This window comes from Stegostoma tigrinum, chromosome 4 (assembly GCF_030684315.1).
Source record: "Stegostoma tigrinum isolate sSteTig4 chromosome 4, sSteTig4.hap1, whole genome shotgun sequence".
Classification (NCBI taxonomy): Eukaryota; Metazoa; Chordata; class Chondrichthyes; order Orectolobiformes; family Stegostomatidae; genus Stegostoma; species Stegostoma tigrinum.
In genome coordinates this window covers 41,772,434-41,800,392 of record NC_081357.1, presented here as the reverse complement: position 1 = coordinate 41,800,392, position 27,959 = coordinate 41,772,434, and the positions used below count along the sequence as shown (strand labels likewise).

Here is a 27,959-nt window from a genome sequence, read left to right as displayed (position 1 = left end):
TTGTGAGCCCATGGTCTGAGATACAATAGGACTGAGTATGACCCCGGGACTTAGTGATAACATGGCTCTGAGAGTGAGCTCAGGGTCAGTGATACATTGAGACTGATTGTGAGCCTGGGGTCGGTGATACACTGGGAGTGAGTGTAAGCCTCGTGTCAGTGAAACACTGGGTCCAGTGTGAGCCCGAGATCAGTGATACGCTAAGACTGCATGTGAGCCTGCAGCCAGTGATGCACCGGGACTGAGTGTGAGCCCAGGATCAGTGATACACCGGGAATGAGAGTGAGCCCGAGGTCGGTGAAACACTGGGTCTCCACGTGAGCCCAACGTCAGTGATACACTGGGACGGAGTATGAGCCTGGGGTCTTGACACATTGGGATTGAGTGTGAGCCCGGTGTCAGTGATATACTGGGACTAGTGTGAGCCTGAGGTCGATGATACATTGGGACTGATTGTGAACCCAGCGTCAGTGTTACACTGGGTCTGTGTTTGCCCTCAGTGTCAGTGATACACTGGGACTGAGTGTGAGCTCGGCTTCAGTGATAAACTGGGTCTCAGCGTGAGCCCAAGGTCAGTGATACACTGGGACAGAGTGTGAGCCTGGGGTCAGTGAAACACTGGGTCTCAGTGTGAGCCCAAAGTCAGTGATACACTGGGACTGAGTGTGAACCCAGCGTCAGTGACACACTGGGACTGAGTTTGCCCTCAGGGTCGGTGATACACTGGGACTGAGTGTGAGCCTGGGGTTCGTGACACATTGAGAGTGAGTGTGAGCCCAGTGTCGGTGATAAACTGGGAGTGAGTGTCAGCCTGGGGTAAGAGATACACTGGGAGTGAGTGTGAACCTGGGGTCGGTGATACACTGGGACTGAGTTGTCCCTCAGGTTCAGTGAAACACTGGGTCTCAGTGTGAGCCCATGGTCAGTGATACACTCAGACTGAGTGTTAACCCACAACCAGTGACACACCGGGACTGAGTGTGAACGCAGGGTCAGTGATGCACTGAGACTGAGTGTGAGCCCAGGGTCAGTGATACACTGGGACTGAGTGTGAGCCTGGTGTCAGTGACACATTGGGAGTGAGTGTGAGCCCGATGTCGGTGATAAACTGGGAGTGAGTGAGAGCTCGGGGTTGGTGATATACTGGGATGAGTGTGAGCCCGAGGTCGGTGATACATTGGGACTGATTGTGAACCCAGCGTCAGTGACACACTGGGACTGAGTTTGCCCTCAGTGTGAGTGATACACTGGGACTGAGTGTGAGCCCGGCTTCAGTGATATGCTGGGTCTCAGTGTGAGCCCGAGGTCAGTGATACACTCAGACTGAGTGTGAGCCCGCAGCTAGTGACACACCAGGACTCATTGTGAGCCCAGGATCAGTGATACACCAGGACTGAGTGTGAGCCCGGTGACAGTGATACACTGGGACTGAGGGTGAGCCCAGGTCGGTGATACTCTGGGACTAATTGTGAGTCCGGGGCCGGTGATACACTGGGATTGAGTGTGAGCCCAGGGTCAGTGATACACTGGGACTGAGTTTGCCCTCAGGGCCAGTGATACACTCAGACTGAGTGTGAACCCGCAACCAGTGACACACCGGGACTGAGTGTGAGCCTTGGATTGGTGATACACTGGGACTGAGTGTGAGCCCGGGTTAGCAGATGCACTGGGAGTGAGTGTGAGCCAGGTCGGTGATACACTCGGACTGCTTGTGAGTCCAGGGCCGGTGATACACTGGGACTGAGTGTGAGCCTGAGATCAGTGATACACTGGGAGTGAGTGTGAGCCCGGCGTCAGTGATACACTGGGACTGAGTGTGAGCCCGAGATCAGTGATACACTGGGACTGAGTGTGAGCCCGGCGTCAGTGATACACTGGGACTGAGTGTGAGCCTGGGGCCGGTGATACACTGGGACTGAGTGTGAGCCCAACTTCAGTGATACACTGGGACTGAGTGTGAGCCCGGGGCCGGTGATACACTGGGACTGAGTGTGAGCCCGAGATCAGTGATACACTGGGACTGAGTGTGAGCCTGGGGTCGGAGACACACTGGGAATGAGTGTGAGCCCAGTGTCAGTGACACTCTGGGACTGAGGGTGAGTCCGGGGCCGGTGATTTACTGGCACTGAGTGAGCCTTGGGTCCATGATACACTGGGACTGAGTGTGAGCCCAGGTCAGTGATACACTGGGACCGAATGTGAGTCTGGGGCCGGTGATACGCTAGGACTGAGTGTGAGCCTGGGGCCAGTGATACACTGGGACTGAGTGTGAGCCCGGGGCCGGTGATACACTGGGACTGAGTGTGAGCCCGAGATCAGTGATACACTGGGACTGAGTGTGAGCCCGGCGTCAGTGATACACTGGGACTGAGTGTGAGCCTGGGGCCGGTGATACGCTGGGACTGAGTGTGAGCCCAACTTCAGTGATACACTGGGACTGAGTGTGAGCCCGGGGCCGGTGATACACTGGGACTGAGTGTGAGCCCGAGATCAGTGATACACTGGGACTGAGTGTGAGCCTGGGGTCGGAGACACACTGGGAATGAGTGTGAGCCCAGTGTCAGTGACACTCTGGGACTGAGGGTGAGTCCGGGGCCGGTGATTTACTGGCACTGAGTGAGCCTTGGGTCCATGATACACTGGGACTGAGTGTGAGCCCAGGTCAGTGATACACTGGGACCGAATGTGAGTCTGGGGCCGGTGATACGCTAGGACTGAGTGTGAGCCTGGGGCCAGTGATACACTGGGACTGAGTGTGAGCCTGGGGTCGGTGATATCCTGGGACTGAGTGTGAGCCTGGGTTAGGAGATGCACTGGGAGTGAGTGTGAGCCCAAGTCGGTGATACACTGGGACTGATTGTGAGTCCGTGGCCAGTGATACACTGGGACTGAGTGTGAACCCAGTGTCAGTGACACACCGGGACTAAGTGTGAACCCAGGGTCAGTGATACACTGGGACTGAGTGTGAGCCCGGTGTCAGTGATACACTGGCAGTGAGTGTGAGCCTGGGGTCGGTGATACACTGGGACTGATTGTTAGCCCGGCGTCAGTGACACACTGGGTCTGAGTTTGCCCTCAGGGTCAATGATACACTGGGACTGAGTGTGAGCCCAGCGTCAGTGATACTCTGGGACTGTGTGCCCGGAGTCGGTGATACACTGAGACTGACTGTGAACCCAGGGTCAGTGATACACTGAGACTGACTGTGAACCCAGGGTCACTGATACACTGAGACTGAGTGTGAGCCCAGGGTCAGTGATACACTGGGACTGAGTGTGAGCCTGGCATGAGTGATACACTGGGAGTGAGTGTGAGCCCGGCGTCGGTGACACACTGGGACTGTGTGTGGTCCCGGGGTCGGTGATACACTGGGAGTGAGTGTGAGCCCGGGGTCAGTGACACACTGGGACTGAGTGTGAGCCTGGGTCAGTGAATCACTGGGTCTCAGTGTGAGCCCAAGGTCAGTGATACACTCAGATTGAGTGTGAACACCACAACCAGTGACACACCGGGACTGAGCGTGAGCCCGGCTTCAGTGATACACTGGGACTGAGTGTGAGCCTGGGGTCAGTGATACATTGGGACTGAGTGTGAGCCTGGGGTCAGTGACACACTGGGACTGATTGTGGGTCCAGCGTCGGTGATACACTGGGACTGAGAGTGAGCCCAGGGTTGGTGATATACTGGGACGAGTGTGAGCCCGAGATCAGTGATACACTGGGACTGAGTGTGAGCCCGGGGTCAATGATAGACTGGGACTGAGTGTGAGCCCGGAGTTGGTGATACACTGGGACTGAGTGTGAGCCTGGGGTCGGAGATACACTGGGAGTGAGTGTGAGCCCAGGGTCAGTGACACACTGGGACTGAGTGTGAGCCTGGGGTCGGAGATACAATGGGTCTCAGCGTGAGCCCAAGGTCAGTGACACACCGGGACTGAGTGTGAACCCACAACCAGTGACACACCGGGACTGAGTGTGAGCCCGGCTTCAGTGATACACTGGGACTGAGTGTGAGCCCGGCTTCAGTGATACACTGGGACTGAATGTGATTCCTGTGTCAGTGATACACTGGCATTGAGTGTGAGCCCAGTATCAGTGATAAACTGGGACTGAGTGTGAGCCCGGTGTCGGTGATACACTCGGACTGAGTGTTTGCCCCCCACCTGCGATACATTGAGACTGAGTGTGAGCCCAAAATCAGTGATGCACGGGGACTGAGAGAGAGCCCGGTGTCGGTGATACACTGTGACTGAGTGTGAGCCCGGGGTCAGTGATACCCTCGGACTGAGTGTGAGCCCTGCGTCAATGATACACTGGGACTGAGTGTGAGCCCGGGGTCAGTGATACACTGGGACTGAGTGTGAGCCCGGGGTCAGTGATACACTGAGACTGAGTGTGAGCCCAGGGTCAGTGATTCACTGAGACTGAGTGTGAGCCTGCGGTCAGTTATACACTGGGACTGAGTGTGAGCCCGAGGTCCGAGATACAGTGGGACTGAGTTTGAGCCTGGGATCGGTGATACACTGGGACTGAGTGTGAGCCCGGGGCTAGTAATACACTGGGACTGAGTGTGAACCCAGTGTCAGTGACACACCGGGACTAAGTGTGAACCCAGGGTCAGTGATACACTGGGACTGAGTGTGAGCCCGGTGTCAGTGATACACTGGCAGTGAGTGTGAGCCTGGGGTCGGTGATACACTGGGACTGATTGTGAGCCCGGCGTCAGTGACACACTGGGTCTGAGTTTGCCCTCAGGGTCAATGATACACTGGGACTGAGTGTGAGCCCAGCGTCAGTGATACACTGGGACTGAGTGTGAGCCTGGGTTAGGAGATGCACTGGGAATGAGTGTGAGCCCGGTGTCAGTGATACTCTGGGACTGTGTGCCCGGAGTCGGTGATACACTGAGACTGACTGTGAACCCAGGGTCAGTGATACACTGAGACTGAGTGTGAGCCCAGGGTCAGTGATACACTGGGACTGAGTGTGAGCCTGGCGTGAGTGATACACTGGGAGTGAGAGTGAGCCCGACGTCGGTGACACACTGGGACTGTGTGTGGTCCCGGGGTCGGTGATACACTGGGAGTGAGTGTGAGCCCGGGGTCAGTGACACACTGGGTCTGAGTGTGAGCCTGGGTCAGTGAATCACTGGGTCTCAGTGTGAGCCCAAGGTCAGTGATACACTCAGATTGAGTGTGAACACCACAACCAGTGACACACCGGGACTGAGCGTGAGCCCGGGTTCAGTGATACACTGGGACTGAGTGTGAGCCTGGGGTCAGTGACACACTGGGTCTGAGTTTGCCCTCAGGGTCAATGATACACTGGGACTGAGTGTGAGCCCGAGGTCGGAGATACAGTGGGACTGAGTTTGAGCCTGGGATCGGTGATACACTGGGACTGAGTGTGAGCCCGGGGCTAGTAATACACTGGGACTGAGTGTGAGCCCGGTGTCGGTGATACACTGGCAGTGAGTGTGAGCCTGGGGTCGGTGATACACTGGGACTGAGTGTGAGCCCGGAGTTGGTGATACACTGGGACTGAGTGTGAGCCTGGGGTCGGAGATACACTGGGAGTGAGTGTGAGCCCGGGGTCAGTGACACACTGGGACTGTGTGCCCGGGTCAGTGATATACTGGGAGTGAGTGTGAGCCCAGGTTCAATGATAAATTAGGACTGAGTGTGAACCCATGGTCAGTGATACACTGGGACTGAGTGTGAGCCCGGTGTCAGTGATACACCAGGACTGATTGTGAGCCCGTCGTCAGTGACACACTGGGTCTGAGTTTGCCCTCAGGGTCAATGATACACTGGGACTGAGTGTGAGCCCGGGGTCGGTGATTTACTGGCACTGCGTGAGCCCGGGGTCACTGATACACTGGAACTGAGTGTGAGCCTGGGTTAGGAGAGCCCGGTGTCAGTGATACTCTGGGACTGTGTGCCCGGAGTCGGTGATACACTGAGACTGACTGTGAACCCAGGGTCAGTGATACACTGAGACTGAGTGTGAGCCCAGGGTCAGTGATACACTGGGACTGAGTGTGAGCCTGGCGTGAGTGATACACTGGGAGTGAGTGTGAGCCCGGCGTCGGTGACAAACTGGGACTGTGTGTGGTCCCAGGGTCGGTGATACACTGGGAGTGAGTGTGAGCCCGGGGTCAGTGACACACTGGGACTGAGTGTGAGCCTGGGTCAGTGAATCACTGGGTCTCAGTGTGAGCCCAAGGTCAGTGATACACTCAGATTGAGTGTGAACACCACAACCAGTGACACACCGGGACTGAGCGTGAGCCCGGCTTCAGTGATACACTGGGACTGAGTGTGAGCCTGGGGTCAGTGAAACATTGGGACTGAGTGTGAGCCTGGGGTCAGTGACACACTGGGACTGATTGTGGGTCCAGCGTCGGTGATACACTGGGACTGAGAGTGAGCCCGGGGTTGGTGATATACTGGGACGAGTGTGAGCCCGAGATCAGTGATACACTGGGACTGAGTGTGAGCCCGGGGTCAGTGATATACTTGGAGTGAGTGTGAGCCCAGGGTCAATGATAGACTGGGACTGAGTGTGAGCCCGGAGTTGGTGATACACTGGGACTGAGTGTGAGCCTGGGGTCGGAGATACACTGGGAGTGAGTGTGAGCCCGGGGTCAGTGACACACTGGGATGAGTGTGAGCCTGGGGTCAGTGAATCACTGGGTCTCAGCGTGAGCCCAAGGTCAGTGACACATCGGGACTGAGTGTGAACCCACAACCAGTGACACACCGGGACTGAGTGTGAGCCCGGCTTCAGTGATACACTGGGACTGAATGTGATTCCTGTGTCAGTGATACACTGGCATTGAGTTTGAGCCCAGTATCAGTGATAAACTGGGACTGAGTGTGAGCCCGGTGTCAGTGATACACTCGGACTGAGTGTTTGCCCCCCACCTGCGATACATTGAGACTGAGTGTGAGCCCAAAATCAGTGATGCACGGGGACTGAGAGAGAGCCCGGTGTCGGTGATACACTGTGACTGAGTGTGAGCCCGGGGTCAGTGATACCCTCGGACTGAGTGTGAGCCCTGCGTCAATGATACATTGGGACTGAGTGTGAGCCCGGGGTCAGTGATACACTGGGACTGAGTGTGAGCCCGGGGTCAGTGATACACTGAGACTGAGTGTGAGCCCAGGGTCAGTGATTCACTGAGACTGAGTGTGAGCCTGCGGTCAGTTATACACTGGGACTGAGTGTGAGCCTGGGTTAGGAGATGCACTGGGAGTGAGTGTGAGCCCGGTATCAGTGATACTCTGGGACTGTGTGCCCGGGTCAGTGATATACTGGGAGTGAGTGTGAGCCCAGGTTCAATGATAAACTAGGACCGAGTGTGAGCCCGGGATCAGTGATACACTGGGACTGAGTGTGAGCCCGGTGTCAGTGATACACTGGGACTGACTGTGAGCCTGGGGTTTTTGATGCACTGGGACTGAGTGTGAGCCCGGAGTCGGTGATACACTGGGACTGAGTGTGAGCCCGGGGTTGGAGATACACTGGGAGCGAGTGAGCCAGGCGTCAGTAATACACTGGGACTGAGTGTGAGCCCCGGTCACTGATACACAGGGACTGAGTGTGAGCCCGGGGTAAGTGATATACTGGGAGTGAGTGTGAGCCCCGTGGTTCGTGATGCCCTGGGAGTGAGTGTGAGCCCGGGGTCGGAGATTCACTGGGAGTGAGTGTGAGCCCGGGGTCGGTTATACCCTGGGAGTGAGTGTGAGCCCGGGGTCGGTTATACCCTGGGAGTGAGTGTGAGCCCGGGGTAGGTTATACCCTGGGAGTGATTGTGAGCCCGGGGTCGGTTATACCCTGGGAGTGAGTGTGAGCCCGGGGTCGGTTATACCCTGGGAGTGAGTGTGAGCCCGGGGTCGGAGATTCACTGGGAGTGAGTGTGAGCCCGGGGTCGGTTATACCCTGGGAGTGAGTGTGAGCCCGGGGTCGGTTATACCCTGGGAGTGAGTGTGAGCCCGGGGTAGGTTATACCCTGGGACTGAGTGTGAGCCCGGGGTCGGTTATACCCTGGGAGTGAGTGTGAGCCCGGGGTCGGTTATACCCTGGGACTGAGTGTGAGCCCGGGGTAGGTTATACCCTGGGAGTGAGTGTGAGCCCGGGGTCGGAGATTCACTGGGAGTGAGTGTGAGCCCGGGGTCGGTTATACCCTGGGACTGAGTGTGAGCCCGGGGTCGGAGATTCACTGGGAGTGAGTGTGAGCCCGGGGTAGGTTATACCCTGGGAGTGAGTGTGAGCCCGGGGTCGGAGATTCACTGGGAGTGAGTGTGAGCCCGGGGTCGGTTATACCCTGGGACTGAGTGTGAGCCCGGGGTCGGAGATTCACTGGGAGTGAGTGTGAGCCCGGGGTCGGTTATACCCTGGGAGTGAGTGTGAGCCCGGGGTCGGTTATACCCTGGGAGTGAGTGTGAGCCCGGGGTCGGAGATTCACTGGGAGTGAGTGTGAGCCCGGGGTCGGTTATACCCTGGGAGTGAGTGTGAGCCCGGGGTAGGTTATACCCTGGGAGTGAGTGTGAGCCCGGGGTCGGTTATACCCTGGGAGTGAGTGTGAGCCCGGGGTAGGTTATACCCTGGGACTGAGTGTGAGCCCGGGGTCGGTTATACCCTGGGAGTGAGTGTGAGCCCGGGGTAGGTTATACCCTGGGACTGAGTGTGAGCCCGGGGTAGGTTATACCCTGGGAGTGAGTGTGAGCCCGGGGTCGGAGATTCACTGGGAGTGAGTGTGAGCCCGGGGTCGGTTATACCCTGGGAGTGAGTGTGAGCCCGGGGTCGGTTATACCCTGGGAGTGAGTGTGAGCCCGGGGTCGGAGATTCACTGGGAGTGAGTGTGAGCCCGGGGTCGGTTATACCCTGGGAGTGAGTGTGAGCCCGGGGTCGGTTATACCCTGGGAGTGAGTGTGAGCCCGGGGTCGGTTATACCCTGGGAGTGAGTGTGAGCCCGGGGTCGGAGATTCACTGGGAGTGAGTGTGAGCCCGGGGTCGGTTATACCCTGGGAGTGAGTGTGAGCCCGGGGTCGGAGATTCACTGGGAGTGAGTGTGAGCCCGGGGTCGGAGATTCACTGGGAGTGAGTGTGAGCCCGGGGTAGGTTATACCCTGGGAGTGAGTGTGAGCCCGGGGTAGGTTATACCCTGGGAGTGAGTGTGAGCCCGGGGTAGGTTATACCCTGGGAGTGAGTGTGAGCCCGGGGTAGGTTATACCCTGGGACTGAGTGTGAGCCCGGGGTAGGTTATACCCTGGGAGTGAGTGTGAGCCCGGGGTCGGAGATTCACTGGGAGTGAGTGTGAGCCCGGGGTAGGTTATACCCTGGGAGTGAGTGTGAGCCCGGGGTAGGTTATACCCTGGGAGTGAGTGTGAGCCCGGGGTAGGTTATACCCTGGGAGTGAGTGTGAGCCCGGGGTAGGTTATACCCTGGGACTGAGTGTGAGCCCGGGGTAGGTTATACCCTGGGAGTGAGTGTGAGCCCGGGGTCGGAGATTCACTGGGAGTGAGTGTGAGCCCGGGGTAGGTTATACCCTGGGAGTGAGAGCCTCTCACATATGTGCAGCACTACAGACCGACCGAGTACAGCCGAACAGAAACAGTTCCCCATTTTCCTTCCCCGCCCCCTCCGTCTCCGCTTGGAAGAAGACCGGAGCATTCAACTATTTCCAGGAAGACAGTGTGAGTGGAAGAAACTGGATTTTTTTTGAGAAAGTAAGTCTTGATGTCTCCTTTGTAGACGCGATGATCCCGCGGAGACTGTCGCGCGTGCTTTCCCTTCACATAATGAGCTGGGAATTTCTAAAGCTGTCAACTTAACCATCAAAATCCCGAATCGAGATGGAGAGGTCGACATTAGAAAAGTAAACCGTGACAATTCAGTTGAAATTCTTGCATCTGTTGACTCCGTGCTTCAGTGCTGACTGTGCGGACCGCAGCTCGGTGTAGTTGAAGTCGCTGTTGTGCTCGAAATGGTGTCTTTGCTGGCGTTTGAAGCCGGTTATTGTATTGTGGAAGTCCACGTGCATTTGGTGTTTATGTCTGGTGTTCAGTGAGGGGTATACTCTTCCAGCACACACATCCCACATCCATGCTTCTCGGGGTCGGCGAGCACTCTTCAAACCCAATGGGCTGCCGTCCATTAGATTTCTTTTCTGGCTGTCATTGCAGTCCTTTTGAATTCGATACTTATGTAAACGTACAGGTTGGATTTCAGATTAACGACACGTATTTAACGAGTTATTTTCCCGACAGGACGATTTCATTACAATCGCAAGGAATAAATTGTTCTCGTTTGGATCCTTTGCGAGATTAGCTGTCAAATTTCTGCACTTTTTTTGCCACTTTCACATCTCGTAGGAGGCGGGTTAAAAAAAGCAATCACTTTAAATTCTACCAATGATACTGTGCATTTATGCCGAATAAGAAATACCGACAAATATCGGAGCTGTGGGGGAAGTGTGTGATACAGTATTTAGAAAGTACATAGTAAGTACCCTGTTTCCATATTTCAGCGCCTCGAAGTAAAATCCTTCCATTTTTATTTGCCACTTGTCTTCTATTCCCAGTTCAAAAAATCAGCGTTACTTTCACAGCTTCCTTGGAGACTAGAGAGTGTTAAAACTGTTCTGGTCAAACATGTATTAACAGCTCGCAGTTGGACTTGCAAAATGCGGCAAACCAGCGGGTTCCTGATTAATATTTCTCCTCTGAGAATCGATATTGGTGATCGGAATCAGAAGCTTGTTTAAGACAATGAGAGCAAAACCAAACAGCAGCAGACCTAGAAAGGGTTCAAGTACAACAGTTTCGTTTTAATAGAATTTAATCGAATTCATCACGACTCGAGGGTTCTATGTGCTCCTGTCTTCGATCACATTATTGTATCTAAGTCTTTAACACGCAGAGTATCACACAATTTCACCTGAGCGCAATAATCGTCGAATGAGTTTCATTTATGTTTGCGAATTGCTTGAACCAACCATTGTGGTGTAATATGGAAAACGATCTTTGACTTGTGACTACATTTATACAAGGCGCAGTCTCTGTTTCAAACGCATTGTTCCTACTCACCTTGATGGCAGCGACTTGCTTTGCCATTCGGTTTCTAACCCGTCCGCTCCATTTGCTATTTCCATTTAGCCGTCCGATAAGAGCACTTTCCGCCCGTACAGTACATGAGCCGGGAAACCGCATCTCGATCACAGAAGTGGTCATCACCAAACATCATACACGTTCTTTTGGCAAAATATTTTGTAGATTCCGATGTGTCGAATATACGTGGATCTGGTGTCAATTAGTCGATAGTGGTGGCGATAAATGAGTTTTCAGGAGAAACATTAAAAAGTGTCTCGGTACCAGTGTTTACAACAACAGCTGTTTTGCTATAGTTTCGTATTGTCCGCAGTCAGCACAAGCGACGATAATATATAATCTGAGAAGTAATGATGAACAGTAGTATTTAGGATGTCGGTGAAACGGTAATCTGCATGTAATAATTCGTCACATCTTTAAAAGAAAACCATCGTTTCTTTTCTAAAGCGGATTAAAATATGCTTGCAGCTGTCAAACCATCCTTTCCTGCAATGTGTAGATAACCCACATCAAATGTTTTGGTTCTTAAAGGTTAGTGATTATAATGCATCTGTTTAACCATACTGTTGGAAAAAAGGTACAAGGTGATGCAAAATATACCACTTAAACCTCTTTTTAAATAATTTCACGTAGATAGTAAGGGAATTACCACAAGATTAGGTTTATTCTGAAAATATACTTCGGGAGAATTGAAAATGAAACAAATAAGACGAACAGAAAATTCAAATGAAGCATTCGTATTTTCGCTATTTCGATATTTACTATATCAATAACAATGTACTGTATAAGTTTGCAACATGCTGATTCTGTGCAGTAATAGATTGCTATGAAGGATCTATTAAAGAAATTTGAATCGCACAAGAAGCCCCGTTACAAAATACTTTTTTTGTTTCTCATTTACGCCTATTCATTAAGTCACATCACTTCTTTTTGTGTGTACGGAGGAAATCTCAAGTTGTTCAGAAATAAGACAGGCAGAAAAGAGGGAAACTCAAGAGGGCTTTGGGCATCTTTGAATAACGTTAACTCTCTCTACCAGTATTAAAGTAGTCAACCACGCATTCTTGTAGCATCTGTAGAGGAGATAAACTGGAAATATGATTATTAGACAACTATTTTCATTTCCTCACCAAGTTCTGTACCAACACTGCAATTTTAATTCTGATTTTCAGAACTGTGTAAACAAAATAACATTCACTTCATTTTTGTTAATATGTGTAGAATATTGATAATAAAAGTGATAACATCCAGTGTGATAAATATGTATCACATGGGAACAAAGATGAGGAGGATCATATTTGGTGATCCAGTCAACTTCAATTGTGGGGGAAAAAATTACATAAGGAATAATTTAATAACTTTCAGTTATCCAAAACTCGAGCTTCTCATCGTCTGTATTTTATGTTAGTTCTGTCTGTTTGATAAATATAACTGATTAGTGCACACATGGTCAATGTACTCTTATTGCATTTCTCTGTTATTTTAACAGAGGTGTTAACCAGTTTATGTAAAATGATACCTGTGTACATAAAATGATACATGTATAATATTTCCATGAATATTGTAGACTGAGGAATGTTATAAAAATACCTATATTGTCAATATGTTTTAGGCAGGAGATTTTTTTGACACATTTGCTATTTAATGAATGAAAACAGAAATCTCTTGAATGTAAATTACATTTGAAAATTTTGAGTGAAAAATACAGTTGTGCTCAGCCTTGGCTCAGTTGGTGGCACTCTCACTTCTGAATTTGAAAGTTTAAGACACTCCAGAGTTTGAGCACAAACATCAAGGCTGAGCTCCCAGTTGAGTACTGAGGAATGTGCCATCTTTTAGATGAGACCTTAAATCTAGTCAGAAATGTCTGCCTAGATGAATATAAAAGTTGCCATGATAGTGTTTTGAAGAGGAGCAGGGGAGTTACCTTCCATGACCTGGCCAGTATTTTTTTACCTGAAGTAAGATCGCAGCAACAGATATCTGGTTGTTATCACATTGCTGATTGTGGGAGTTTGCTGTGTGCTGATAGGCTGCCTCATTTCCCACATTACACCAGTGACTGCACAAAACAAAGCTTCATTGGCTGTGAAGGCCTTTGAGATCATAGAATTGCAGAATCCCTACGTGCAGAAAGAGGCCATTTGTCTGGTAATTGTGAAAAAGCACTAAGCAGAAGCAAGTTTCTATTTTATTTCACTGTTATTTTTATTTTGTAGATAACATTGGTGGGTTGTCAAGGGAGCGTAAGATAGAGCTGTATCAGTTTACAACTAGAAAATAAAATATCAGCATATATTAACTACATTTATGCCACAGCCATATGTTCCACATAGATTAGAAAATAATTCAAATAAAAATCAAATACTTAGACTTTTATTGACGTGGATATTGCAGCGCAAAATGGAAGTTACAAATATATAAAATTATATTGGAAGTTATTAGAATGATGTTAATTCCATGAGTGAAGGATTTCAAATAATTTAGTTTTAAAAACTCCCTTCAGTTGCAGAATAAATATATATTCAACCGTTTCCCTTGCACTATGTCAAAGTACACAGTATTTTTTTTAATAGTCAAGGTTACTACATGATTAACTTTTTAAATACAAAGTCGAGTATAGCAAAAAGTATAATAAAAAGGTATATTAGCCTGCATAATATAACTGGATAAATAGTTAGTTTGAATTTTATTTTATTTTGAAAGTTTGGGAATATAAAATTGACGAAGCTGTTAGTCTGTCCTAAAAAACATACAACATTACTGTCATACTACAACATTAATAACACCTACTTGTAATTATACATATAGCACCTTTAACATAATAAAAACATCCAAAGCTCCATAGGAGAGCATTATAAAACAAGATTTGACACCAAACTACATGAAGCTACATCAGGGCAGATGGCCAAATCCGCGCCTGTAAGGTAGGCTCTCAGGACCACAATAAAGGAGGAAAGAAAGGTGGAGAGGTTTAGAGTTTAAGGCCAAGGCAGCTGAACACCTGGCTGCAATAGTGAAACAATTATAATCAACAATGCTCCGGAGGCCAGATATAGATGTGCAGAGATATTGCCGAGAGTCGTGAGGCTGGGAGGGATTACAGAAGTAGAAAGGGACGAAGCTTTAAAGATATTTGAAAATAAGGCTGAGAATTTCACAATTGAGGTGTTGTTTTTAGGGAGATAATTTAAATTTGACAAACATGGGGATGATGGATACATTTTGGCACAATATGCACATGGGTAATTGAGTTTGAATGACCAGGTTTACACTGGGTAGAATATGGGAAGTTAGCCAGGAGTGTACAGCAATAATCACATCTAGAGGTAACAAAGGTACAATGAGAATTTAGCAGCAAAAAATGAAAATAGCATAAATTGCCTTTTAGGGAAGAATACCTGCTATCATTACTCAATCTGGCCTATATTTATTCGAGTCTAATATCTGTGTAATAAACTCAGTTGCCCTTTGAAATGACTTAGCTAGCTATACAACGTCGATACAGCAGCCCACCATAAACCGCTTGGCACAGCTAGAGATGAGCAATAAAAGTCAACCTAGCTAGTGGTGCTTCCATTCTGAGGATGAATTTAAAAATTAGATACATACGGTATGCTCCAAGTTAGTGACAGCAAGCATACTGCAGCTTTAATCTATTTTCTCTTTGTAGGTGTGTCGTTCCAGCTAGATTGTGAATCACACACCCCATGAGCAACTTTACTGTGTAACATTAGCTGGATTTATCATTTACATTTTTAAATTCACTTTTTGGTGGGAATTATTTTGAAGGAAGTAACACATTAGACATGGTGGATAACATAGACAACAAGTGAAAGAAAGCAAGTTACTGAATACTTTATTTATCACACTACTTCAATTTTTTTGCTGCCACATTGCTTAAAACATAGGATAATGGCTTTGTTAAATATTTTTGATTTACATGAACTACTTTGCAGCTCATTACGTCCCTTTGGGATTTAGCTAAAATGAGGATTAAGAAGGAAGTGATTGTAATGCTGTTTCTTATCACCAACGTTTAAAATTGTGTTCTAATTTATATCCAATAAAGTTGATTTATTTTACATAAAGTACATTAACTAAATGTAAATATTTAGAAATGGAACGATATTAGCAGCTTTATAATTTGTATGCCTGGTTCATGCTGTACTATTTTGTCTCTTTAGGTCCCTCATCCCACAGTGTGTCTTTTTCAGAAATTGATAGAAATTACTTTAGAAAAACTATTTCCAAAAGTGTACCATTAAAACACCATAATAAAAAGTAAATCAAACACGGAAAATATTATAATCATTGCTGTGTAATTTACCTGATTCTTGAGTTTCTACAGTGAGAATTAACAATTTGATCCCCATTTTATGGAAAAAAGGTGTTCAAATAAACTGTTACAGAGATAGTAGGAACTGCCAATGCCGGGAAATCAGAGATAACATGGTGTGAAGCTAGATGAACACAGCAGGCCAAGCAGCATTAGAGGAGCAGGAAAGTTGACGTTTTGGGTCGAGACCCTTCTTCAGAAATGGGGGAGGGGAAGGGGATTCTGAAATAAATAGGGAGAGAGGGGGAGGCAGATAGAAGATGGATAAAGGAGAAGGTAGGGTGAGAGGAGACAGATAGGTCAAAGAGGCGGGGTTAGAGCCTTCACTGGCTGTAACCCCGCCTCTTTGACCTGTCCATCTCCTCTCCAAAACGTCAACTATCCCGCTCCTCTAATGCTGCTTGGCCTGCTGTGTTCATCTAGCTTCAAATAATTTTTTTAAAAATCATGGGTACAATTTAGTAGATTTCTTCCAATGAAGCTTAACATATTACATGCTTGTAGTAAATCACTCTACATGTTAACGTTTCTTCCACATAAACATTTTCATGTCTCAAGAAATGTGCAATTTAATTGCAAACTGCAGCTTATTATGTTCTGGAAACATGGGTCGAAATCCCACAGTGGCAGATGATGAAACTTGAATTCAATAAAAATCTGGAATAAAGAACTAGTCTATTGATGACCACGTAGCAACTGTTGATTATCAGGGAGGGAAGTCTATCATCCGTACATAGCCTGGCCAACATGTAACTCCAGACCCATAGCAAGGTTGCTGTCTCTGAAATATTCTCTGGACAATAATGGATGGCAACAAATGCTGGCCCTGCAACGACACCTACATAACATAAACAAATAAAATTTTTTGTCACAGTTTACAATTAATGTCTAAAAATGTCCATCTGTAAGGTGATAAAGACTTCCATATAGAATCCCTACAGTGTGAAAACAGGCTCTTTGGTCCAACAAGTCCACACCAACCATCAGAGGATTCTCCCCCCAGACCCATCCCCTAATCTACATATCCCTGAACCCTATGGGCAACCTAGCATGGTCAATCCACCTAACCTGCACATCTTTGGACTGTGGGGGAAAGAAAAGACACAGGGAGAACATGCAAACTCCACACATACTGTTGCCCAAAGCTGGACTTGAACCCAGGTCCCTAGTGCTGTGAGGCAGTAGTGCAAACAACTAAGCCACTGTACTACCCCTAGCTAAAACGAAACCCTTACATTTATTTATTAAGCTTAGAGTTCAGTATCCCAAAAAGCAAATTGCTTTATTAAGTGCTGTCTTGTTCAACCATGTATGTGTCATCAGGGCAATATTTAACAAGTCTTTGTTTATGTTCAATATATATATATGTATACAGTTGATTGAAATTAGCTAACCATAATTTTAGATTTCCAGCATGCGTAGAATACCTTCTGCATTCAACAAATTGGTAAATAATTGAATTAACATTCCTTAAAATATACAATACATTTATATTTGATGAACCATTAACATAAAGAACAGTTAATTCAATAGAGTGATCCATTCGTTCTTGTAGATCTTCCATAAAAAGCATACTAAGAAGGCACATTTGCTAAAAGATTCAATTCTAAACAAAATGATATTATATCAGTTCCAAAAAAAAAACTGTTGATCATCAATCTGATGAGAGTACTTCACCAGTCAAATCTTGGGGTAATATCATCATGGATAATGGTTTTCAAGGAGAGAGAGAATAAAAGCGGGCATGTTGTAGTTTTTAAGCATGCTGTTTTGGTGATGTGAAGCTCATAGAATCATAGAATCCCTACACTGTGAAAATAGGCCATTTAGCCCATCAAATTCACACCGAACCTCCGAAGAGTACCACACACAGAACCCATCCCTCCACCCTATCCCCGTAACCCTGCATTTCCCACGGCTAAACCACCTAGCTTGCAGATCACTGGACACTAGAGGTAATTCAGCATGGAATACACCTCCTCCCACCACCTTCCTGCTAAAATTCCATCCCTGATTCCCAATTCCTTCACCTCCGCTGGATTTGCTTCCAGGATGAGGCATTTCAGTCCTGCACATCCCAGATTTCCTCGTTCTTCAAGGGCTGCAACTTTCCCCCTGCAGTGGTCGAGAACGCCCTGGACTATGTCTCCCGCATTTCCCGCACCTCATTCCTCACACCCTGCCCTCGCAATAACCGCCCAAAGAGAATCCCCCTAGTCCTCACATACCACCCCAGCAAGCTCCGGATACAATGCATCATCCTCCGACACTTCCACCATCTACAATCCGACCCCACCATCAAAGACATTTTTCCCACCCCACCCTTGTCTGCCTTCCAGAGAGACAACTCTCTCCGTGACTCCCTTGTCCGCTCCACGCTCCCCTCCACCCCCACCACACCCAGCACTTTCCCCTGCAACCACAGGAAGTGCTATACTTGCCCCCACACCTCCTCCCTCACCCCTATCCCAGGCCCCGAGATGACCTTCCATATCAAGCAGATGTTCACCTGCACATCCACGAATGTGGTATACTACATCCACTGTACCCGTTGTGGCTTCCTCTACATTGGGGAAACCAAGCAAAGGCTTGGGGACCGCTTTGCAGAAAACCTACGCTCGGTTCGCAGTAAACAACTGCACCTCCCTGTCACAAACCATTTCAGGTCCCCCTCCCATTCCTTAGATGACATGTCTATCGTGGGCCTCCTGCAGTCCCACAATGATGCCACCCGTAGGTTGCAGGAACAGCAACTCATATTCCACTTGGGAATCCTACAGCCCAAAGGTATCAATGTGGATTTCACCAACTTCAAAATCTCCCCTCCCCCCACTGCATCCCAAAACCAGCCCAGCTCATCCCCGTCTGCCTAACCTGTTCTTCCTCCCACCTATTCCCTCCTCCCACGTCATGCCGCACCTCCATTTCCTACCTACTAACCTCATCCCGCTCCCTTGACCTGTCCGTCCTCCCCGGACTGACCTATCCCCTCCCTACCTCCCCACCCATACTCTCCCCTGCACCTATCTTCTCCTCTATCTATCTTCAGTCCGCCTCCCTCTCTCTCCCTATTTATTTCAGAATCCTCTCCCCATCCCACTTTTCTGATGAAGGGTCTGGGCCCAAAACGTCAGCTTTTGTGCTCCTAAGATGCTGCTTGGCCTGCTGTGTTCATCCAGCTCCACACTTTGTTATCACCTAACTTGCATGTCTCTTGAAGTTAAGTAGAAAACTGAAGTTATGCAATATCTGAAATAGATTGCAGAAGTGTTAAAGTCAGGAGCAAGGATGTGGAGAAACAGTGGGAAACAAATAGGATGCTTTCTTTGCACTGATTAAAAGGGTTAGTATTTATTGTTAAAATATATTGGAAGTAAATTCATCTGTATTTTAAGCACAATTGTCAGTTAAGTGAGCGATAATTTTTGTCCATGTTCCCTTCATGCATTTATTCATTAACTTTGATTGAATGGTGCTTCTGTTTAAGGAGCAATTGAAAGGTTTCTCCTTCAGTTACAACTTATTAAGGCACAAAAACAGACTATTTGGCCCAACGAGTCCCTGTTGGTGTTTTGGCTTCACTTAAACCTCTGTCTACCTACCCCTGTAATTTGTTGCAGTCCTCCATATTAATTATCGTCCACAAATTTGATATCATCTGCAAATTTCAAAATTATCTTTTTGATTCCAAAGTCTAAAATCATTCATGTGAATAATGAACAGCAGTCGCCAAAGAGTTGATCCTTGGAGAGCACCAGTTCTGAACTTTTAATAGTCAGTGTTAAAAACATAGATTTCTTTCAACATCGATCAGTAGAGCTCCAGAGTTGATTGAGAATAGATAACACTCATTGGATGTTGTCTTTAAAGATTTTGTGGTGCATTAGTAGTGACCCTGCTCTGAGTCAGAAGATCTGAGTTCAAGTCCCCCAGACATCCATAATAACATTTCTGAGCAGTTGATTAAACAAGAAACATGATTAGCTGGAGATTTGATGGTAGTAATGAAACATTCAGAGGTGTATGGACAGGAGTAGGAAAAGGAAAAAAGCCCTGGTTGGGGCTCTTAAGATGCAGTGTATTGTCCGTACTTCAGGGCCAGAAAGTCTTGGTTCAAGTCCCACCTGCTCCAAAGCTGTGTCATATTATCTCTGAACAGATTAGAAAATATAAAAAGTTGAGTTTGGGATTCCAGAACCTCCCTCAGGAGCTTATTCCTGTAACCTGAACCACTTCATGGAGATTCCCTCTGTATCCTTCCACATGGTGTGGAGGAGTTCCCTGTAAGGTCTGTTGCTGCATGCCACCCAATTCTCCTTTATTCACTAGCTAGAAATGCTTTGACACTCCACAGTGAAGGGCTCGCTACATGGGAGACCTTCTGCTTTCCATTAGTGACCTGAGGTGGAGGGTATTGCATGCAACAATTCCATGCAATCATAGATCGAGGGGGTTCATGGATTCCAAGCTCAACTATTGGTTTTATGAAAAAGTGCAGTCTGTGGACCATACGTATATTGGTTGTGGGAGATTGCACCCCTGTTCGGGTATTTTTAAAGACTCTTACTGTTCTTTTGGTTGACCCATTCTCCGGACCTTTGCACACCTAGTGCAGAGGGGATGGGAAAGTTGGCAGACCTCCTTGCGGGCGTACATGTGGACCTGGCCAATGTAGCCGTCAAGAGGTCCAGGCAGTAGACTACGGAGAAGATTATAGTCTTTGATTGCCTGCCTCTGCTCTGCAGCTACGTTTGTACCTGGGTGTCCTTGGAGAGGGAACATGCAGTGTCCAGTGACACCTCAAAGCATTTAGAGGGAGGTGGACCCCATGACAGCTGGAGTACTTTATCTCCACCTTTAAGATCATTTTAATTTAATCCCTTCCCTCTCCCTGCCTTAACTCCAGTTTTGTTGTTGTTGAACTGCCCGTGGTGGGCCGTGCTTATGATTCATTCATGGTTTAATTTGTCAGATGGGTGACTTGGTGGTGGATTGTTAAAAAATGAGCTGGGTTTAGAATAATTAGTTGAATGGTTGATTTGATGGAGTTTGTCCTGATCTATAGATTACAGTAAAACACTTGTAAATCTCTGAACATCTTTTGTGGCTTAATTCAACATCTGGATGTAAGACTAATAGACATTGTTGCTCAGAATAACTCTACACTTTAGTCCCATTCTTGGTTTTTTGTCTTGGAGCCAGCAAACAACCCATTCTGTCACATGGTTCCTTGGCCCCACATAGAGTCATACAGCACAGAATCAGACCCTTCAGTCCAACCAGTCCCTGTCAAACATAATCCCAAACAAAACTAATCCCACCTGTCTGCTCCTGGCCCATATCCTTCCAAACCTTTCCTGTCCATGCATTTGCCCAAATGTTTTTTAAACATTGTAATTGTACCCAAATCCACCACTTCCTCAGGAAGATGTTTATCATTTGGCAATTTTGGGGTACCTTACCTTTCGAAAGTTTAGATAAATTGCATCTGTTGTATTAACATTGTTTACTCTCTGTCACCCCCTCAAAAAATTCAGTAAGATTAATCAAACAAGATTTCTCGTTTTGTAATTCATATTGACTATGTATTTTTACAGGGTTTTTTGGCGTGCTCTTCTTTGGTAGGGATTCCATCATTTTTCCTACCACTTACACTAAAATGACTGCTCTGTAATTCCCTACCGACGTTACTTTAGTCGAAATTAAACTTTTCCTCATAAGTTATTAAATATTTATAGTAATTTTGTTTCTATGTTTCCCCAATTTTTTCGAGTTGGTCTCTCAGCAGTGCAAGGAATGGAACATGCTTAAAATGACTTGAATTAGACTGAACTTGTATGTGGGACAATGGGAAGTGGTAGCAACTTCATAAAATAGTAAAAAATGCTCCAGATTGCCATAAACTATCTGGATGTTTAAAGCATTATCATCCACGTGCCCACAGATATATGTTTCTATTGTTGTCAGTGACATTTGAAAATAATAGATGATTCTACAAGATGATACTCCCAATTAAGGGCCAGATTTGTAAAATCACTCCTGCAAAATATAAGTGAATTTATCAAAGGTGATGTGAAGAGCAGTAGCATCAAAGCATGAGATGTACGTTGAATTGAATATTGACTCAGGATTAAAGTGTCACTAAAAGGACAACACAGCACAGCATAATTAAATTTCACCGTTATACACAACTGCGGCCGTTAATTTGGGAAGTTAAAATGTGTTCTGCACACAAACATATTTACATGATGTGTAGTATCAAAATACCTTTCGATGCTTCCTTTGCATTGTTTATATTGGAAAGTAGAATCAAGTTTACTTAGTTCAGGTATAATGCCATGATATGTGCTTGTGTTTATACTCCTTTTCTGAAATGAAGTAGCTGCCTAGCTGAAATAAAAATAAAGCCTGAAACTTCAGAAGGACAACAAATCTTTCAGTATTTGAAAATCAAAAATCTGTGACCTGTTTGGGAACGATTTATTCTTTGAACTAGTGACAGTTTCTACTTGAAGTACTAATGGAAATTTTCACTTTTCACTGGTGGTTCCATTGTGCACTTCCATCAATTTCTGCTTTTTTGGTTTTTCAGTTTTATAGCCTTTGCCTTTTGTTCGTTTAATGAGGAGGCAAATTTTTCATTCCAAACAATTATCACCTGTTGAGGCCTGTCATATTACTTCATGTTTGCAATTTGAAGAAGCACTGCAGCCTCAAAGCGCCAGGACCCGGGTTCAATTCCAGCCTCAGGCAACTGTGTGTATGGAGTCTGCACATTCTCCCCATGTCTGTGTAGGTTTCTGACGGGTGATCCAGTTTCCTCCCCCAGTCGAAAGATTTGTAGGTGAAGTGGATTGGCCATCCTAACTTGTCTGTAGTGCCCAGGGATGTGCAGGCTAGATGATCTGGCTGTGGAAAATGCAGTGTGATGGGAGGGAGTCCATCTGGATGGGATGCTCTTCAGAGGGTCATTGCAGGTTCAATGGGCTAAATGGCCTCTTTCTGCACTGTAGGGATTCATCCATTCATTTTACGTGTGTTGATGTACATAGTTTTTAGCAGATGATGGGTTCGGTGTAAAGATCTGCACAGAGTATTCTTGCAAAGATTCATTTCAACTGAACCTTAGTTTTAAGCAAGTGATAATGCTGTTATAAGTGTTTGGTGTTCCAGAGCTTTGTGAAAACTCTAGTTAGTTAAATAAGTTTCTTACCAATCAGAACAAAGAGCACAAAAGTCATACACACTTTGCAGGAACATTTTCAGACTTGTGCATCTGTTCGGATACATAGCAGTTTAATGAGTGCAACATAACTGTTGATGTATTCTGATTTGACTCTTAAATTGTGCATTATTTGTAATATCTTTAACACTAAAGCAGACTGAGTAAACCTGGAGTCCATGCAAAAAATATTATTTACTTGACACAGCATCAACCTGGTTTATTTTGTTCTTTGGGCTCTTGTTGTTCTACAATGGATTTTCTACAGCTCCTGACCACATTGTTAAACCTGTCAGCTCTTTTTTAGATTAACATGAAGAAGACTGGATCTGCCAGTAGTTTTACTGGGGCTACTAAAGTGCTATGGTTGACACCACATTTTGGTGGTGATATGTTTATGTTTTAATGTCACTGTCTTGTGATAATCATGTTCTGTCACAATATATGCACGGTGACCAAACATATTAATTAAAAATGGTTGGAGACAATGTCTAGAAAGAGAAGATGGAGGGATATTCAGTTTCTCGGAAGGACAGACAAACACGAAAAGGAGATGGGGTGGCTTTGCCAGTTAAAGAAGAAATTACACAATAGTGAGGAGGGATATCAGCTCTGGTGAAGTGGAATCTGAATAGATAGAGTTTAGAAACACCAAGTGGAAGACAACATGTTGTATAATACCATGGACTAGACCAAATGTGCTCGAAATATATTAAGAAGATAGCCGAGACCCCAACTTTTTCTATTCATAAAAGACAAGTTTAAAGCATCAGAATCAAAACCAGAAATTGCTGGGAAAGCTCAGCAGGTCTTGGAGCATCTGTGGAGAGAAGTCTGAGTTAACGTTTTAGGTTGAGTGACCCTTCCTCAGCAGTGTAAGGCATCGTGCTCTGGATGCAATTCGATGGGTTGAATTACAATACTTAAAGAAAATCACTCTTTATTCTTACACTCTAGTTAAAATGCAGATAAACTAAGATTTTTAAACAATTAGCTTAACTGTAACTCTATTGAAATATTTAACAAGATAATATATATGTTAACTACCACTGATTAACTGTTCAAAGGTATTAACATCCCATAAATACACCATTGGCAAAGGAAAATCAGAAAAGTACTTTGCCTCACATGTAATGAACATCAAGAGAAAACTCTGAGAGAGAAAAATACAAACATTTTACTGTTGCAAGCAGAGATGTATGGCAGTTTCCAAACCCCAACCGCTTCTGAAAGTTATACTGAAGTCCTGATTGACACCGTCCATTCATGCTGCTTCTATTGTTCCAGCTTTTAAAAAAAACATGGCTTCACAAGCTGTTTAGTTTATTGGCTTGGAACATACCACTCAATACCTGTCTCAACCTCCTTTCATTAAGAAAAAGATAAAATACACTTCTTAAAATGAGAACATTGTCACAATACTGGCACGCAAACTATAGCGGTAATGTTGGGGAAGGCATTAAACAGGAAATTAGAGTCACAAGCAATAAAGGTGAGTAATTGTGCTGTAATTGTGAGTCACATTAATCAACATATAGATTGGGCAAATCAAATCAGTGACAATACTTTCTGGTTCATTACATTGAGTAACCAATTAGAGAACAGGCTGCCTTTGACTAGATATTGTGCAATGAGAAAGGAGAGATTGGCAGTGAAGCTGAGTGATGCCCTTTGGGGAGTAGTGACCAAGATATGATAGAATTTTTCATTAAGTTGCAGAGTGATGTAGTTGATTCTGAGACTAGGTTCCTGAATCTAAATAAAGGACATTATGATAGCACGAGACACGAGATGGCTATCATAAATTGGAGAACATTATTTTAAGGGATGATGGTGGATAGTCAATGGAAAACATTTAAAGACTGCAAGGAGGAATTGCAATAATTCCTCGTTCCTGAAAAACAAGAAGGAAAGGTAGCCTGACAATGGCTAACAAGGGAAATTAGAATAGTATTAGATCCAATGAAGGGCATAAAAACTGGCCAAAAAGAGCAGAATTAGGAGCAGTTCAGATTTCAGGAAAGGTGAGATTAAGGGGGGGAATTATGTACAAAAGTATGCTTGTGGGGAACTTACAAACTGATTGTAAAAACTTCTATAAATATGAAAGAGAGAAAGGTCAGTTAGGACAAACATAGTTTCCTTACGGTCAGAAACAGAACATAGTATTGGGGAACAAGGAAATGGCAGAGCAAATAAATACATATTTTGTTTCTGTCTTCACAAAGGGTTACACAAAGTATATTCCAAATATGTTGAGCAAGGCAGATTCTTGTGAGAAGGAGGAACTGCAGGAAATTGGTATGAGTAGGGGAATAGTGTTGGGAAATTGACAGGATTAAAAAGTGACTAATCCCCACGGCATGATAACCCAAGTCCCAGTGTATTTAAAGAAGTGGCACTAGAAGTAATGAGTGCATCGTTAAAGATTAGACTGATGTTAGTCGTGCAAAAATGCTAGAGTCCATTATGAAATATTTAGTAGCAAAGCATGTAGAGTCACACAGCATGGAAACAGACCATTTGGTCCAAAAGTCCGTGTCAACCATAATCCCAAACGAAATTAGTCCTATCTGCCTATGCTTGGCTCATATCCTTCCAAATATTTCTTATTCATTTACTTGTCTTTTCAGCATTGTAACTGTACCTACATCTGTAGATACTTTCTACTTTCTCTAGAAGTTCATTCCACACACAAACCACTCACTGTGTAAAAAAAAGCCCTCACATTTTTTTTTAATCTTTCTTCTCTCACCTTAAAAATATGCCCCCTAATCATGAAATCCTCTATCCTTGGGAAAAGACACCTGCCATTCACTTTATCTATACCCTTCATTATTTAATAAACCTCTATAAGGTCACCTCTCGACCTCCTACACTCCAGTGAAAGAAGTCCCAGCCCATCCAGTCTCTCCTTATAATTCAAAATTTCCATTCCCAGCAACATCCTGGTAAATTTCTTCTGAACTCTCTCCAGCTTTTTAATAATATTCTTCCTATACTAGGGAGACCAGAACAGCACACAGTACTCCAAAAAAAGGTCTCACCAACCTCAACATAATGTCCCAACTCCTATACTCAAAGGTCTGATCAATGAAGGCACGCATGCTAAACACACTCTTAACCACCCTATCTATATGTGATACAAATTTCAAAGTACCTCAATCTCGAGGTTTCTCTATTCTACAACACTACCTTAGTCCCTACTTTTAATTGTGTAAGTATTGGAAAATTATGACAGGATCAGGCATGGATGTAAATTTAAAAAAATGCTTGACAAAACGGCTGAAATTTTTCGAGATATAAATTCATTGAATGTTTTCAAGAAGGAGTTAAGATAGAATATTTAGCGCCAAAGAAATCAGAGGGTATAGGGAGAAAGCAGAGACAAGTTACTGAGTTGAATGATCAGCCATGATCTTTTTGAATGGTGGAGCAGGCTCGAAGGGCTGTATGGTCTACCCCTTTTCCTGTTCCTGTTTTCTATTTTGTCGTGTATGTAAGACAGAACTAACATATGCATTCAAGTGATAAACAGGCCATGACATGGAGATTCAGAGAATATAAACCTAAGATTAAATGAACAGAAATGGCTAGAAATTACTAAAGTATTAAAATGGCAAATGAAAGACCAGCGTCTGAATTAAGGAGCACTTGAAATAAAACAGTCAAACTTAGAGTATCAATATAAATAATAAAATTAAGATCTGAAAACCATTACAGAGTCATGGCAGTAGATTACCATAGATTTGGATCTGAATATTGAAGGGCATGTGACTTCTAGGAAGACAGAAAGGTAGGAAAATGTAGAAGGATGCTTCTGTAAATTACTGCTAATATTAACACAATGAAAATGGATGATCTAAGTTCAGGAAATAACGATGCAGAGGCGGCTTAGAAGAGATGAGGAATGATAAAAGCAGAGTCACTTGTTCAAGGGCTGTATGGCCCCATTCGTGTAATCACATGCTATACCAAATATGGTACAAATTAGAAGAAATAATGAGTGCCTGGTAGGAAAGTACAGTTATTGTCATGAGGAATTTTAGTCTAGATGGACACTACAAAAACCAGGAAAATTAGCTCAATGAGAAGATCATAGAACCTTTTCAGGATAGTTTTGTTGAACAGCATGTTCTGGAGCCAATCAGAGAAAAGGTTATACTGGACCTGGTCTTGTGCAATGAAACAGGATTATTCATGGTGATCTCATGGTGAAGCCAATGGTAATAACGATTATAAAATGATTGAAATTTACATTCAGTTTGGTGGAGAGAAGAGAGGGTCTAAGACTTGGATTTTAAACTTATGTTAGGGCTGTTAAGAGGGCATGGAAGCAATCCAGCTAAAGCAAACTGGCAAATTATGTTAAAGGATAGAGTTGAAGTGACAGTCGCTGCCCATGACATCATGCCTGACATTTGACTGTGTGTGGCAACATGTAGCCCTAGAAAAACTAAAGTCAACAGGAATCAGAGGAAAATGTCTCAAGTGGTATTACTTTAGAAAGAACAAACCAAGATATAAGATTTAGTACAGATGAGTTAGAGAGTCCAGTAAGTCAATATCCCCTTCAGGTACCTTCATTGACTGTGCACAGAAGTCAAATTGCTGATGAGAGTCCTGTGGGATAAGCTGTCTGATTCACTTTGCAGACCATAAGCATCAGGAAGATAAATATCAAGGCCCAGTATGTTGCCATATCATCATTAATCAGCCCTAACAATATAATACTGGAAACCAAGCGGAGGCTTGGGGACCGCTTTGCAGAACACCTCCGCTCGGTTCGCAATAAACAACTGCACCTCCCAGTCGCGAACCATTTCCACTCCCCCTCCCATTCTTTAGATGACATGTCCATCATGGGCCTCCTGCAGTGCCACAATGATGCCACCCGAAGTTTGCAGCAACAGCAACTCATATTCCGCTTGGGAACCCTGCAGCCCAATGGTATCAATGTGGACTTCACCAACTTCAAAATCTCCCCTTCCCCCACCGCATCCCAAAACCAGCCCAGTTCGTCCCCTCCCCCCACTGCACCACACAACCAGCCCAGCTCTTCCCCTCCACCCACTGCATCCCAAAAACAGTTCAGCCTGTCTCTGCCTCCCTAACCTGTTCTTCCTCCCACCCATCCCTTCCGCACCTCCATCTCCTACCTACTAACCTCATCCCACCTTCTTGACCTGTCCGTCTTCCCTGGACTGACCTATTCCCTCCCTACCTCCCCACCTATACTCTCCTCTCCACCTATCTTCTTTTCTCTCCATCTTCGGTCCGCCTTC

At 45.7% G+C, this 27,959-nt stretch overlaps 1 protein-coding gene across 10 annotated transcripts in view; it reads left to right on the top strand.

Annotated features, from left to right (window-relative positions):
• Positions 1-27,959, top strand: part of eya4 (EYA transcriptional coactivator and phosphatase 4) — a 526,724-nt gene that overhangs the window by 57,384 nt on the left and 441,381 nt on the right. For 4 of the 10 annotated variants that reach the window (XM_048531664.2, XM_048531662.2, XM_048531655.2 and 1 more), the window contains exon 1: positions 9,577-9,733. The exons of 5 other annotated variants lie outside the window; for them this stretch is intronic. The gene's annotated coding sequence lies outside the window, so the exon portion shown is untranslated. Of the gene's footprint in view, positions 1-9,576; positions 9,734-27,959 lie in introns of those variants that run through there. One more of the 10 variants, XM_048531667.2, reaches the window with a different exon arrangement.